We start from the raw sequence: 16,605 nt of genomic DNA, 5'->3' as shown, positions 1-16,605 counted from the left end.
TAACCCTTTTTAGGTTCAACCGTTTACTTTGTTTGATAATCAAAGCAAAAGATGCTATCAATTTGAGAGAGGGTTGTGGGAGGAGTTGGAGAGAAGGGACAGGAAAGGGGCTGGAACATCAAGATAGTAAAATTATTAGGAATACATTTACCCAACGAGGGGAAAAATAGAGTTTGAACACTGTAAAACACTGAGACAAAAGCTAAGTAAGGAACGAAACAAGGGAAAATTCCATGTACAATGGATGTATAGACTTAACCTTATTAAAATGGAACATTCATCAAATTGAGATACAGCTCATGTCATTCACGGCTAATTGTTTTGTGAAACTGACAAACATATCCTAAAATCTGACTGTATTGCAAGAGGCTCAGAATAGCTTTCTAATCTTTTAACTTTATTTTAATGTTGGGGGAGGTTGGCACATGCATCATGATGATGTAGAAGTCAGAAGGAAGCTTGCAGAAGTGAGCTCTCTCCTACTATATAGGTTCCAGGAATTGAACTGTGGTCATCAGGCTTGGCATCAGTCACCTTATCACAGAGCCATACTGTAACTTCTTAGAGCAACTGAAAGTACGATAGGAAATAACAATGTATGTGTCCTTACATATTCTAATTTCAGAACTGACTTCAAAGCAACAGTATTCAAAACTTATGATACTGGTATAAGGATTGATATAGAGCAGGGTGTCTAACAGCATCCAGAAGCATGCCCATGACTCCAGGGACAATAGTACACTCACACTGCCAGAGCTGGTTGATGTTTGACAAGTGTAGGTAACATCTGTAGGTAACAAGTCAAGAGCTACACAGAGTAGAGTGTGACTGCAACCTCATTCTACATCCTCACATAATAAACAAGAATTAATTAAAAATGGGCTGGAGATGGAAATGCAAACAGTAATTTAAAACTTAGGGATAAAAACAGGAAAAAAATCTCTCCAATTTTGTATGAAGATGCTTAGCTTTGAATTTTCCTCTTAGCACGTCTTTCATTGTGTTCCATAACTTTGGGTATGTTGTGCCTTCATTTTCACTGAATTCTCAGAAGTATTTTATTTCTTTATTTTTTAATTTTGTTCTTCACTGAGGGGTCATTGAGTAGGAAGTTCTTCAGTTTCCATGAGTTTGTAGGCTTTCGGTTGTTGTTGGATTCCAGAACTAATTTATGGTGGGGATCGATGTGTGATTTAAGCTTTAATAATGTTTCTTTTATAAATGTGAGTTCCCTTGTGTTTGGGGCATAGATGTTCAGTATCGAGTTGTCCTCTTGGTGGATTTTCCTTTGATGAGAATGAAGTGTCCTTCTCATCTCTTTTGATTAATTTTGGTTGAAAGTTTATTTTATTAGATACTAGGATGAATACTCCAGCTTGCTTCTTGGGCCCATTTGCTTGCAAAATATTTTTACAGCCTTTTACTCTGAGGTAATGTCTATCTTTGTGGCCGGTGTGTGTGTGTGTGTGTGTGTGTGTGTGTGTGTGTGTGTGTGTGTGTGTATTTTGTATGCAGCAGAATATTGTGTCCCAATTACATATCCATTCTGTTAGCCTTGGTCTTTTTATTGGAGAGTTGAGTCCATCAATGTTGAGAGTCCACCAATGAATGTCAGTTCCTTTTATTATGATGTTATTGGTGGTAGTGTGTTTGTGTTCTTGTCTTCTTTTGGTTTTTCTCTAGTGAAGTTATTTATATCCTATATTTTCTTGGGTGTAGTTGAACTTCTTGGGTTAGAGTTTTCCTTCTAGTGTCTGTAGGGTTTGATTTGTGCTTAAATGTTGTTTAAAATTGGTTTTGTCATGGAATATCTTGGTTTTTTCTCTCTATAGTGATTGAAAGCTTTGCTGGGTATAGTAGTCTGGGCTAACATCTATTGTCTTTTAGGGTCTGCAAGACATCTGCCCAGGCCCTTCTGGCTTTTATGTCCTCTTGTGGGAAGTCAGGTGTGATTCTGATAGGTCTGCCTTTATATGTTACTTGGCCTTTCTCTCTTGCCACTTTTAATATTTTTTCTTTGTTCTTTACATTGAGTATTTTGACTATTATGTGGTGGGAAGAATTTCTTTTCTTGTCTAATCTATTTGGTGTTTTGTAAGCCTCTTGTATGTTTAAAGGCATCTCTTTCTGTAGGTTGAATATATTTTCTTCTATGATTTTATTGAAAATATTTTCTGCTCCTTGGAGCTAGGAATCTTCTCTTTCTTATATTTCTATTACCATTAAGTCTCATCTTTTCATGGTGCCCTAATTTATAGAATGTTTTGTTTCCGGTATTTTTTGATTTAATATTTTCTTTGACTGATGTATAGCTTTCTTCAATTGTATCTTCTTTCCCTGAGATTCTCTCCTTCATCTCTTGTATTCTCTTGATAATCTTTACCTCTATGGTTTCTGTTCTCTAATATTTCCATCTCCAGGATTTCCTCAGTTTGTGTTTTCTTTATTGATTCTATTTCCATTTTCAGATGTTGAATCATTTTATACATTTCCTTCACCTGTTTGGTTGTATTTTCTTGTATTTCTTTAAGTGATATATTCATTTTCTTTTTAAAGGCCTTCACCATCTTTGTAGCTTAAGGTTGTTTTCTTCTGTTTCAGTTGTGTTAGGATACATAGAGATTGCTGTATTAGGATGCTTGAGTTCTAGTGGTGCCATATTGCTCTGGGTTTTGTTGGCTGTGTTCTTAGACTGGCCTTTAGCCATCTGTTTGTTCCCTCATATTGCCTAGTTATTTCTGGAGCCTGCTGGGCTTATTGGCATGTGCATGGGGGTGGGAGTGAGCCTTGGGTCATAGACTGGGGGCTGGATTTCCTCAAATAGCCAACATCTCTTCTTTGCTGGTTGTGTTTCAGTTAGACCTAATGGTAGAAGATTAGGGTTCGTGTTTCTCATCTGTGTGATCCTGAGGTCCTGCAGGTCTCCTCAAGATGACCTGTAGAGCTGTGAACTGTAGGTTGGATGTGCATATCTCTGGAATCTAGAATCAGCCTTGGTATGGTGGGAGTAGCCAGGTGGACTGAGGGTGGTACACATGTGTCTGGCAGCCAGGAGCCTTTCCTCTTTCTGGAAAAACAGGAATGGATTCTCTGATGCTAGCATTTCAGAGTCTTTAGTGAGTTGGCTTGTTCACACCTAGTGTTGTGGCTTGCTTGCTTACTCTGCAGTCACTCTGCTTATGGTACTCAGACTCCACAGGGCACCACTGCCTTGGATAGAGACCCTGTATGCTCCCATTTACTGGCCTGTCTCCACAGGAGGATGGGTAGAACCATGGAATGGATGCTGGGACTCTGTCCCTGGTATCTGGAACCTGTCTTTGGTGATGTGGGAGGAGTCTGATGTCTGGATACTAGAGCTGTGTGTCCTGGTTGGGTAGGCAGAAGGCACTGGGTGCTGGTTGCTGAGTGACAGGCACCAAGGACCACGTGCATCTCTTGGACCCAGGAGCCCTCTACGGTGTCCTGGAACAGTGTATCCCTAGCTCCTGGGATGGCTTCTTTCCTCTAGAAAACAGAGACATTGGCATTTTGGAGTCAGTAGCCAGGTCCTCAGTCTGTGATCTCCTGCTACTCAGAGATGATACACACTGGGCACTACCATCTTGGAGTCCTCTTTTAGTTTTTATATCTTATATATGGAGATATTTGGGGTTTCTAGAGAGACCTCTTTGCAGAAGCAATCTAAATGCTACAAAAACCATTCTTCCTGGTTGAAAATAGTTTCTTACTATGTGTTTTGACCTGCTGTCCCCCTGAATTTGAATGATTCTGATCATCTTAGATATATACATGTTGGCTGTGTGCATGCCTTCATTTTATAAGAGGAAATTTATTTATTTACTTATTGCTCTTAACTTTTTGGAGTTTTGGACTTTAACCTTTTGGCATGTATATATTTGGCAAATGCTTTTTTCCATTCTGTTGGTCATCCCTTTGCTTTGATTCTTGTTTCCTTTTTGGCTTAGTGTTCTCTGATGTTCTTTTTCTCCCTTATTTTCAGTCCTTGCCAAGTTAAATGTTCTAAAGTATTTTCCATATACTTCCTTCCAGGAATTTTATAGGTTCAAGTTTTACATTTAGGTGTTTAATCTATTTAGACTTGATTATTGTATCTGGTGAGAGTTAGTTAGGGTCATGTTTCACTCTTTTGAATAAAGATGTCCACTTTTCACAGCACCACTTACTCAGAAGTCTGTTCCTTCTCTACATTGTGCTTTTTGAATATTTGCTAAAAATCAGTCGACTGTACGGCATTGGTGGTTTTTTTTTCTAGGCTTTCTCTTTGTGTTCCCCTGCTCTGCTGTCCTCCATTGTATGCGAGTACCATGCTGTTTCAATTATTGAAGCATCCACATTTTTGGAAGTCCAGATGTAAGACACATTAAATGATATCAGGAGATGTTCCTGCTTTTTGGGTTGGAATTGAAACTCTTCTAGAAGCCGATACATAAATAGCAATTACGTAAGTGTTTCAAAGATTCTCCACATGCCTATGGCGCAGATGCTGTTGTGGGTAGTGAAGTCTCTCAGCTCACCAATCATTTTCAAGTGTGTCATAGTTTAAGTGTTGATGCTTATAGATTCAGTACATGTAAGCTTTTCGTCTATGACATAAGGTATATGTCTTGGGCTTTTTTTTTCCCTCACATATTTGCTTTGATAGTCTCCCTTTTGGAAAATAATCTAATGATTTTGACCAGTTTGTACATTCATATGCACACTTTGAAAATCAAAAAGTAGAAAATTCTGGTTCTTTTCCTCCTGTGACTCATCTTGCATACCATAAATGGAAAGAGTCTTGGAGCAGAGCAACCTCATGTGGAACATAGCTCATCTCTCATTCTAAATGTACCACCCTACAGCTAGCTTTCTCAAGTTGATGTGAGTACAGTGTAGTTTTAATTTTCAACATCTATATTGATAATTATTATTCTGTATTTAGTTGAATAAGAATGTATTATTTTAAAAATATTTATAAAATAATGGTGAAAGATTTTCAGAATTTGGAGGATACAGCCACTTACTTGCTCAAGTTTGCAGGAAGCCACCATCAATGAACAAAAGGAAAAAAAAGGATCTGTTTGCAGGTAAAGCAGTTCAATGGAGACCTTTGGACCCCTGGCCTTCATATCATGAGAGATAAAATGCCCATGGTTCTAAGACGCCCATGCTGTCCTAGTTTGTTACAGCTGGTTCACGGTCTCGGCAAGAATAATGACACTGTTTCTCTGCCTTAGAGTCTGAACTGCCAATCCCAAGCTATAAATGCTCAATGTTAACTTATTCATGTCCAGTGTTCTCTGAACATTCCTATTCTTCCCTCCCCCCGTTTTTAAAGAGAAAGACAGAATTCATGTTCCACAGGACAGGGTTTGTGAAAGATGTCAAGATTAAGGCCTACTTTGAGAGATAACAAGTGAGATTGAGAAAGCAGCGAGGTGGTAAAACTGACTACTATGCTCAGAAACGGTTGGTGATGCAGACAAAAATAAGTACGACATACGCAAATACAAGATGATAGTTCATGTAACCAGCTGAGATATCATCTGCTAGCTTGAATATGCCCATATGGAAGAGTATATGATACTCTACACAGTATATGCATGTGAAAGAACAAAATACGGTGTGAAAGTTGGCCTTACAAGTTATGCTGCAGCCAACCTATTGTACTGGCCTGCTGCTGGTTCCTGGGCTTCTCAGTAGATTTGGCGTGGACAAAATCTATGAGGGCCAAGTGGAGGTACATGGAAATGAACACAATGTGGAAAGCATTGGTGGTCATCCTAGATCTTTCTTTCTTTCTTTCTTTCTTTCTTTCTTTCTTTCTTTCTTTCTTTCTGTTTCTTTTAACATCTTATTTATGAATTTGTGTTTTTTTAACATCTTATATATGAATTTGTTTTTTGTTTTTTAATTAATTAATTCATATTACATTTCAATAGTTATCTCATCCCTTGTATCCTCCCATCCCTCCCTCCCTCCTGCTTTCCCTTTACTCCCTTCCACTATGACTGTGACTGAGCGGGAACCTCTTCCCCCTGTATATGCTCATAGGGTATCAAGTCTCTTCTTGATAGCCTGCTATTCTTCCTCTGAGTGCCACCATCTGGGCCCAGGGGTCCTGCTCAAACTACTGCACCAGCCAAGGACTATATGTGCAGTAAACATCAAACACTGACCCAGATCTAGCCATTGGACAGGACACTCTCCACAGGTGAGTGGAGAGTAGGGACTGACTTTCACACCAACTCTAGTTCTTTCATTTGCTATTTGTATGCAGGTCTTGCCCAAACAACACTCGGCAATAAAGTTTTTGGTGTCCTGAAGGAAGCTGTGACTAGAGAGTTGTCCATCCCTTATAGTACCTAGTTATGGCTATGAGAGCAAGCTCAACACAGAAGTACATTGGAAGTATATCAGGGGTCAGCATGTTGCAGACTACATGTGTTACCTAGTGGAAGAAGGTGAAGATGTGTATGAGAAACTGTTCTCTCAGTACATAAAACAGTGCAACTCCAGACATGATAGGAGATACCTAAGAAAGCTCATGTTTCTATAAAAGAGAATCCAGCCTATGAGAAGAAGCCTAAGAGAGAAGGGAAAAAGTGGAACTCTCTAAAAGTGTCCCTTGCCCAGAAGATCAGTTTGCTCCAAAGAACACAAGTTTCCTCAGAGATCAGGAATGGGCTGCTGAGAGCTAAACCAAATTTCTGTGAAGATTTCCCCCACCCACACAAAGACTATAAACTCAAAAAGGGAAAAAGAAAAAAGGACAGCCATACAATCTTATGTTACAACTGTCTCAGAATGTGCCACCTCCTCAGTGACTGAGTTTTGTAAGATCGGAGGACCACCCTCAGGAACTGATTCTTTCTCTTCCCTTGGGTTTGGGAACCAAGGTTGGTCAGGCCTGCGCTACATACTCTTTTACCTCCTGTGCCATTTCACTGCCACTACCTCCTTTTTCATACAGTTAATGGTAGTGCATGGAAACAAAAGTTTTTGTAAGTTGACTTTATACCCTGCAGTTTAGCTCTATTCTTAGCTTTATCAGTTTTTTTTTAATATTTGGAGACTCCTGTCTATAAGATTATGCTTTCAGCAAAGAGACTATTCTATTTTATTTCTCTTTTCTAAAATGAACAGTCTTGATTTCATTTTTGGGATATGTGCTCTGGCTGGGACTTCTGGTAGTGTGCTGAGTAGAATCAGCAGTGGGCATCACTATCTATGTGGTCCTGGAGGGATGCATATCAACCCTTCCCCATTATGATGTGAGCCGTGGATGCCTTACATGTGGCTACCATTATTCTGTGAATGGTACATCTCTTCTGTCAATCTTTAATTTTTTTGAGATTTGTTGCCCTGAAGGGATTTTGAATTTGGTCATATTCCTTGTGTTCATAATTCAGGATGACTGAATGGTAGTTTTTGTCCTTCATTCTGTTAATATTGCCCACTGTGTTTATAGATTTATGTTACGTAGTACTAGGATTTGGATTCAGAGTCTTGTGCATGACAGGCAAGTCGTCAATTACTGAATTATGGCCCAGACCACATGATAAATTTATGTGTATATTGATCCTTCCTTACATCTGAGGGATAAATTATACTTGCTTATGGTGTACAGCCTTATAAATACATTGTTGAATTTGGCTTACTCATGTTTTCTTGTGAATACTTACATTTATATTCATTAGTGGTACTGGCCTTTAATTTCCATGGCTTATTAAGCTATTGTCTGTTGTAGAAAATTATTATTAATACTACTAATGCTTATAATTATTATGACAGTTATTATTTAGCCTGCTATCATTATCAATAAAAGACACAGATACCTGTTAGATTTTTGTCCTTCAAACTCTTGAACCTTAGCCCTGCTTACCTCATTTCTACTCTGCCCAGGTGAAGGCATTTATTCAGCTAAGCATAGATAATGTGGAGGCACAGTTACCAGTAACACTTGGGGTACGTGATAGTCATAAAAGACAGCAAGCAGACCTCAGGGAGCACATTAATTAACAATTAAACACAAGGCACTAGACCGTGCTGTAACAATTGTCTGGCATTGGTATCACAGTAATGCTAGCCTTGTATTAGGAGGTCAAAGGTAGCTGCTTCTTTTCTTTATTTTTAGAGGAAAGTGGGGAGAACTGACTGGCATTAGTTATTCAAACATTGCTAGAACTCAGCAGGGATGTTAACAGGTCATAGCATTTCTCTGGTGGGAGATTTTTTTTTAAATACTCATTTAATCATTTACTTGTTTGTGGTGCATTCATTTTCCTGTATCTTCATTTTTTTCTTTACATCATTGTGTACATGTACCCCATTTTGCTTATCTACTCATCAGCGTGAAGCACATTTATGTGATTTCCTTGATATTGTGCATAGGGTAGCTAGGAACCTTGCTGCGCAAGTATCTGTGGAGTAGAATGTCAAGCTTTGGGGCACATATATGACAAGGAGTAGTATACTTGAGTCATGTGAGATATGTATAAAGGTGCAAAAAGTGACATTCACATGTCAGTGGTAGTCAACAGCTGTTCAGTTGGACTTAAGGTCTATTCACAAAAGGGAAATCATGACTACTCCTGGAAATGCAGTCAGTTTCTAAGGTCCTGGATTTAGAAACAAATTAATTACCACCACTTTGCTAGACCAGTATAAATCTAAATCTTAAACTTACACCCACAGATAAATGTAGCTACTGCTCTCATCAAAGAAGCTTTTCTTTCCAGCAAAGAGATGCCATCACAGAAAACTACAACTGGACATAATCCAGATAGCAATGGATTGTGGGGAGCCCAGCCCCAACAGATAGAAATCTACATCACAGCTCCTGCATCCGTAGATCAGGGAACATCGCAGGAGAAGAGATGGAAAGACTCAGCCAGAATATCTGAAGTCCCTTAGAAATGGCAGTATACACCAGACCAGAACAATTGCAATGTTAAGGTGGAACATTTGAATGTGGAAATAACAATTGCATTGTTAATGCGGAATGAGAAAAATTACATGGGTCCCACCTTAGACAAAGAATGACAGGCAAATCTTGACTTACCATGGGGATGAGCCCTATTATTGATTGTACAATGCAGAGTACTCAGCCATAGAATAAAACATTCACAGACAACAAAAATGGACTAAGCAGTCCATTTGCGCGCGCGCACACACACACACTAAAAAGAGGCTTTCAACTTGAAAGTGAAAGGGGCATGGGAAGGGGTGGAGAGAGGAAAGAAAGGAGAAAAAGTAATATAATTCTATTTCAGTTCAAAACATATTTTAAAAAGAGTTGTAAAATAATGTTTCCTTGAGTTTAATCCACTTATATTTAAAGTAGTTACTGATAGAGATGTACTGTCATTTTTTTAGTCCCTTCCTTCCTTCCTTCCTTCCTTCCTTCCTTCCTTCCTTCCTTTCTCTCTCTCTCTCTCTCTCTCTCTCTCTCTCTCTCTCTCTCTCTGTCTCTCTCTCTCTCTCTCTCTCTCTCTCTCTCTCTCTGTCTCTCTGTCTCTGTCTCTGTCTCTGTCTCTCTCTCTCTCTCTCTCTCTCTCTCTCTCTCTCTCGTTTCTGTAGGGGTATGTTTTGATTTCCTTTCTCTTAACGTTTTGGCCTCAGTAGCTTCCAAGTATTTTATATAAAACATTTAATTAGCTACAAAAGCCCATCTTAAGTCGATAATTTAATTTTGTGTGTAGATGAGAAAGAAAACCTCTAGAATTTTACATCTTTTCTTCTCCTTCATTTATGCTATTGTTTTTATAACTTATAGCTCATAGTTTTATTCCTTAAAGAATCTTCATATTTTGTGAGTGCAATTCCATAATTAAAGTTGATTTCCCCACTACCAACTCAGTATTAATGCACTTTGTATTTGATGGCAGCAGCTACCTTGTCAGTGACTTTCATATGTCAAAATATCAGACCAAAGGCGCTTCCCTGAAATGGCTAACACAATAAGGTGCTTTGTCTTAGTAGTCTTCCTATTGTATTGTATAATGTGGTGAAGCTAATTAGGTCACAAAGTCACCCCACTGTCTTCTCATTGTTTCAGAGCAGGCTGGTCTCCAGTGGATAATTACTTCATACCATGTGAGATATGGATCACTTGGGTGTTCTGTTTGTCCTGGATCTTCTTCTTCTTTGTCACACTAATTCAAGCTTGTTCATGTGAACTTACAGGAGTAGATGCTGATTCATGGCTTCTCGGTTCTTCCCCACCTAATGCTTCACATAGGAATTCTATCTGCCCTCAGGGATATGCCGTGCCCAGGCATTGACTTTTGCTTGGTGCCTAGTCTCGCAGGAGTGTACAGTTAGACAAAAGATACTCAGATTCAGAAATTATTTTGTTTAGGAGAGACAGATATTTTAGTTTCCTGGTTGGCATCAGTTCTGGTAGTATTTCTGCTCATTGTTAGCAATTCTATTGCATGAAGCAGAGCTGGCATATGACATAAACTACAGCTCTGTGACCTCCCTTTAGCTAGTGCTAATTATTCTTACATTCTGTATGTTGTCCAGGCTTTTCTATTTCACTGAGAATGTTCATTTTTCTCCTGAAGCTGTTAGCGAGAGGCTAAGATGATTGGGAGTTGCCATCTGGATTCCCTTAGAGCCCAAATTCATGTCCCATTAGAAAATATTCTTGTGGTTAACTTTAAACTTCATGCAGACACTGTGGTAAATTGGATAGAGGAGAGCTAGGAGAAACTGGTCAATGGATATGATGGTACATGGTACAGTTGGTACAGTTAGGCTGAATGGGGTCTGGTGAATTGCACATAGGGTGAATATAATTAATAATAATGTGTTGAGAATCTTGTAGAAGAGAGGATTTTTAAAAATTTTACATTTTTTTTTTTAGTGAAAATAAATGTGTATTTGGAGTTAGCCAGGTGAACTCGGTTTAGCTGATCCCAGCTTTGTTGGCCTTGTGCAGGCCTTCATAAGCATGCTCCTTCGATGAGCCAGGTCTTATCAGGGTACCACTTGCTTTTGCCACATCAATGCCAAGAGTTTCTTCACAGCCTGTTTGCTCAGGGACTTGTTGGCCTGATATCTATGATATCTACAGTGAATGCTAGTACCAGATACTAGAAGAGAGGATTTAAGGTGTTACACACTTTGATCATTGCCTTATGTACACATGAGTCAGGACGAGACATTGTGTTTCATAAGGTTGCAAGTGTTTCAGTCATAAAACATTAATTTAATAATGACTTCTCAGCCTATAGTTCTCTAGTGTTTTTTCTGTCAAGGTCAAACATAGTTATTTGTATTTCAACTTGTTTCATATCCCTGTAACCATCTTCTACTACTAAAGTTTAATAATTATTTTTTTCACATTTGCATTCAATACTATAAACATTCACGTTAAAATTATTCTATGCATCAAGTGTTAATGTTTATTTTTAGGCACGAAGTTCTTGAGAACATTCATTTATTCCCTTTCCTGTAGAGTATGAAGTGAAGTGAGAAATTTTGGAGGTTTCTTTTTGCTTAAAGCATCAAAGCCTTCACATACGACTAATATTCCAAATTACGTTTTGGGTACATTTTTATTGTGCTAATATGGTAAGTTTGGATATAACTACTTATTTCTGAAAGTGTTGGTGTAATAGCCATCATCTCTAAAATTTCCTCTTACCCTTTATGATGATGATAGTGATGGTGACGATGATGGGGCTGATTGTGATGATAATGGTGATAATGATGATGATGGTGGTGGTGGTGGTGGTGGTGGTGGTGATGGTGATGATGATTACCATGGCTAGTTAGCTATGATAACAACCTTGTAGTAAGCTCTGCCATCTTAGCAAATCATTAAGCTATACAACACATAGGGAAATTTTATTTTTGGTACTTCCTTTTGTGAGGTTTTGCTTGAGTCAAATATTTTTGAATCTGATGATTTTATTATATGAGTAATAAGTTGTTTTTTTAAAATCGTTTGAGTTTTATGTTATGCTTACATATGGGTGCCTGAGCGTATGTGTGAACATCACATGCATGCAGATGCCTGAATGACCCGAGGGGCTCATTAGGTCACCTGGTACTAGGGTTACAGTTGGTTGTGAGCCATCATCTGGAGTCTAAGAACTGAACCAGGACCAAGCTCTCTTAACCTCTGAGCCATCCCTTCAGCACTGTTACTTGACTCTTGTAAAATTTTTCTTCAATCCTCCCACAATAAATAGAGTGTTACCGTAATAAAGTGTTATCACAATATCTGTTCCCATATCACATTGTAGAGGAAAAAATGGTTGTTAGGGTGACATTTTTTTCTTTGTTTATAATCCATTGTTCACTTGCCCCCTTGTATGCATGCTTGAAGATCTTGCTTATATTTTTCCTTCATATTCTAAAATAATTCTATGACTTGTTAGGCATAGGTATTTTTTTTTTAAATTGAGTTTACTTTTGGCTGTGGTTGCCTACTTGTATCTTCTGCTTTAATTTAGTTATGCATTGTTATTTTCCATATTTGGTTTGTTTTCTACTTTTGAAGTATTTTTCAAGCAACAGATAAAAACACCCTTCCTCAATGATCACTGGACTTGCTGTTGGTGACCTGCTCCAGGTTCAATGAGACCCTGTCTCCAGGTAAAGAGCTGAAGTGTCATAGATCAGGACATCCATGTCCTCCCTTAGCCTCCACGGCAGACATGGGCTCCCATACCTGTATACACTTTCCCATACACTAGATATATCACAGCACGTTACAACACACACACACAGATACACAGACAGACAGACAGACAGACAGACACACACACACACACACACACACACACACACACACACACAGCACAAAACAGAAACCCTACCCCCACAAACCCTCAAGAACACCATACTGCCTATCCATACCCACACATTATCCTTCCTCAGTTCTCTGATCCCCTCTCTTTTATTGCTTCCTGGCCCCGTGACATTTCTTCAGTGTCATGGGAAAGTGCCGCTCATCACAGTCACGTTCTGCTCTTTCATTGTCACTCTTTATAGCTGTTAATGTCCATTCCATCCTTCCTTATATCACTCATTTATTGTCCCTGGGCTATTATATATGTATTTTTTTCCCTGTAACTTATATTGTAGTCTCCTGGACAGTGACTACTTGTTGCTTCATCTGTTTTACCATTCTCTTAGACCAGCTAGACAAAGTTTATATTTTTAGTTTGTTTATTTGTTCACTTTACATCCGGGTCGTAGCCACCATCTCTCCTCTCCTCCCAGTCCCACCCCTCTCCATTTCCCTTCATCACCCTCCTCTATTCCTCAGGTAAGGAGAGCCCCCCTCCCCATACCCCCACCCCCCAGCTCATCAAATCACATCAGGACTCTTCCATTGTGGCCTGGCAAGGCAGTTCCACCAGGGAGAAGTGATCAAAAAGCTGGCAACAGAGTCCATGTCAGGGACAGCCCCTGCTCCACTTACTAGAGGACCCACATGAAGCCCAAGCTGCCCATCGGCTACATTTGTGCAGGGGGCCTAGATCCAGACTTTGGTTGGTGTTTCTGGCTCAGCCAGACCCTCTGAGCCCTGGTTAGTTGGCTCTGTTGGTCTTTTTGTGGAGCTCCTGTTACCTCCAGGTCCTTTTCTCCTTCCTCCCACTTTTCCACAAAGCTCTCTACACATCACCCAACATTTAGTTATTTTAAAGTTCTCTGTGAAGTTGGGTATTTCCATATAATCAACATTTACCAAAGAACCAAACCGAGTTGGCTGCAGACCTAGGTAGGTCCTAAAACATGCTCCTTGTCTGTTGCTCATGTTCCTCCTCCTGCTGTAGGGGTTGTGATGCGACAACAGTGGGTTACGTTTCCCTGGATGACTAGGTGAAAGAGAAACGTGTTTCATAGTCAAAGGGCAGAGAAATAACTCACTTTCTTGATCTCTGAAATATGTTGGGTTTATTTGTCGTGGAGTAGTGCTGTAATTAACGTTCATATCCTAATTGTTCCTTATGTTTTGGGGCCTCTGACTCTAAAACCTATGTCTTCGGCATCCCTCTGAGGTGCCCAGCTTACTCTAATTTTCCCTCAGAACCATCTTAGTCTCTGCTATGGCAACCCAGTCACTTAGCATTGTTGAAATCCTGTGGTAAACTTGTCTCTGCTTATCTTTTAAGAAGAATGCATTTTTCAGCAGAGAGTTTGCTAGCGTACGGCCCTTATGATTGCTTTTAATTGGCTGTGCTAATTCTATTCTTATTTTATGCTAAAAAATTTCCAGAGGCATTAAAAAGTAATTCTAACCTGCTAGTATCACATGACCCTTCAGTAATATGAGCAAACATACAGAATGTTGTGAAACCATTGGCATTCGAGCATCTGCTGCCACCAGTGTTTCCTGATTCCTGTGGCAGCTAAATTGCTTCAGAACCAATCACTCACCCGCTTTCTTCATGCATACCCCTTCCTCATGCCGTGTTTCATTCTTTATGGTGCAATTTCCCATGCTCGAGCATAGATTGGTATTGCACAGTGACTAACACTTAAGTGATCTTGCAAATAGTACCTTTTTAGAAGGGAAGGACAGAAATACAGTTCCTTGTTAGCATAGCCTTGGGCCACCGGTGTAGGGAATTGGAGGAAGCCCTTGATGAGTGAAGACCTGAGAAAATGTATGCTGTTGACATGGGCACGCCCATGTCAAGAACCCCAGAGGCTCATACCTGTGTAGATTATGACAAAGCCTTCTTCCCAGGGAAAGGTCAAAACCTTCCCTCTGGTCCATGTTTGGTTGTTGACAGTACATGCAGAAAATGTCTACCATAGCTTTCTCCCTGGGTGTTTCTGGCTTAAGGACTACTCTCTGACAGAGACTGGTCCCAGCAAGACTAACTAAACCTGTCTCTTTGATTTAGCTGAATATCACAAACTTTGCCTACTTGTTTATCTATATGTAATAACTTCTCCTCATGGTTCAGGTGTATGTAATAACCTCACCTCTTCATTCCGTTGTATATAATAACCTCTCCTCATGGTTTAGTTGTATGTAATAACCTCTTCTCATGGCTCAGGTGTATGTAATAACCTGTCCTCATGGTTCAGCTGTATGTAATAACCTGTCTTCATGGTTCAGGTGTATGTAATAACCTCTCCTCCTGGTTTAGTTGTATGTAGTAACCTCTCCTCATGGTTCAGTTGTATGTAATAACCTCGCCTCATGGTTCAGGCAATTGTAAGGGTCTGAGAGAGCTTTGTATTATGCCAACAAGTAGCAGCAGGAGGAGCTACTGGGCACATTCCTTGCTGTGTTCAACAGGATGGCACATTTTAAGGCGGCATATCTCCTGTTTCTTTCTTGCTAATAGGAAAAGTTTGTTCTGGAGAAGGCGCCATGATTTGCGTGAATGTCCTCTTTGAAATAGGGAGTTGTTGACTAGAAGCTGTATAACCAACACTGTTTACAGTAAGTTCACAAAATGTCTGGGGATGCTGGAAGCTATTCGGTTATTTAGCAAAGGATGTGCTGGATTTGTGGCTGGAGAGAGCTTCATAACCAAGTGGCTTAAGGCTGAGTCCTAAATGGCTCCATGGTATCTGGAGTGGGAAGCCGCAGAAGCTCACTGCTGTCTTCCTTCATGGGATGCTGTTGCGTGAGGATGGATCCCTGTAGTGTTTATTCCTAATTAGATTGTATTTGTGCAAAGAAAAAGAATAGCCAGAATTACACATGGCTGTCTGGAAAAAGACTTTTCCCAGACTGAAGAAATGGAGCAACCCGCTAATACAGAACTTAATGAAGGACAGCTTGGAGGAAGCCAGTGATGAGCTTACCAACTCGCCACACATGGAACGTTCTTCAAATACATGGGAAATAATGAGTAAGCCCAGTGTAAGGACTCAAGTGGTGTATATATCCCACGGATTTGGAAAAAGAGACATCTAACATTCCTAGGCCACACTGGAATTCATGACCAAAATGCTCAACTTACTCAATGGTTAAGTATACACTGCGCAACCACCGAGCTGCGTGAGTTTCCTCTGGTTATGAGCTGGTACAGATACAGCTGCCGCACATCACTGAGAGAATCATAACAACTTGGTCCTGTCGACTGAAGGAATATAGATTCAAGGAATTTGCTCTTGACAGCATTTTTTAGAGCGAACCACTCTGTGGTCAGTGGAGGCTTCCAGCTGGAGCGTCTGAAAATCAAAACATTTCACAAGCATACACAGAGGATCTTAAAATAGCGTGTGTGGGGACAGGCTTTTTTGTTCTCAAGGAGGACCCAGCAGCTTTGGGTGCTCAGTCACTTAGCAGCTGATGACAATGAAACCTAAGAAAGCTGACTATCTTACTACGAGTGTCCATGAAGGATGCTTGATAGTGTAAGGGCTTTCTTTTTCTTTCTTTCTTTCTTTCTTTCTTTCTTTCTTTCTTTCTTTCTTTCTATCTCCTTCTTTCCTTCCTTTTTTTCTTTTTTCAATTTTCTTATGATGCAGTGTCTTTTTTTTTTTAGATTTTTTTCTCCTTTATTAATTTATTCTTGTTACATCTCAATGGTTATCCCATCCCTTGTATCCTCCCATTCTTCCCTCCCTCCCAATTTCCCCTTATTCCCCTCCCCTATGACTGTTCCTGAG

Source organism: Acomys minous (assembly GCF_964271855.1).
Source record: "Acomys minous genome assembly, chromosome: 13".
Lineage (NCBI taxonomy): Eukaryota > Metazoa > Chordata > Mammalia > Rodentia > Muridae > Acomys > Acomys minous.
The sequence above is the reverse complement of the archived record's forward strand: the minus strand, read 5'-3'. Positions refer to the sequence as shown.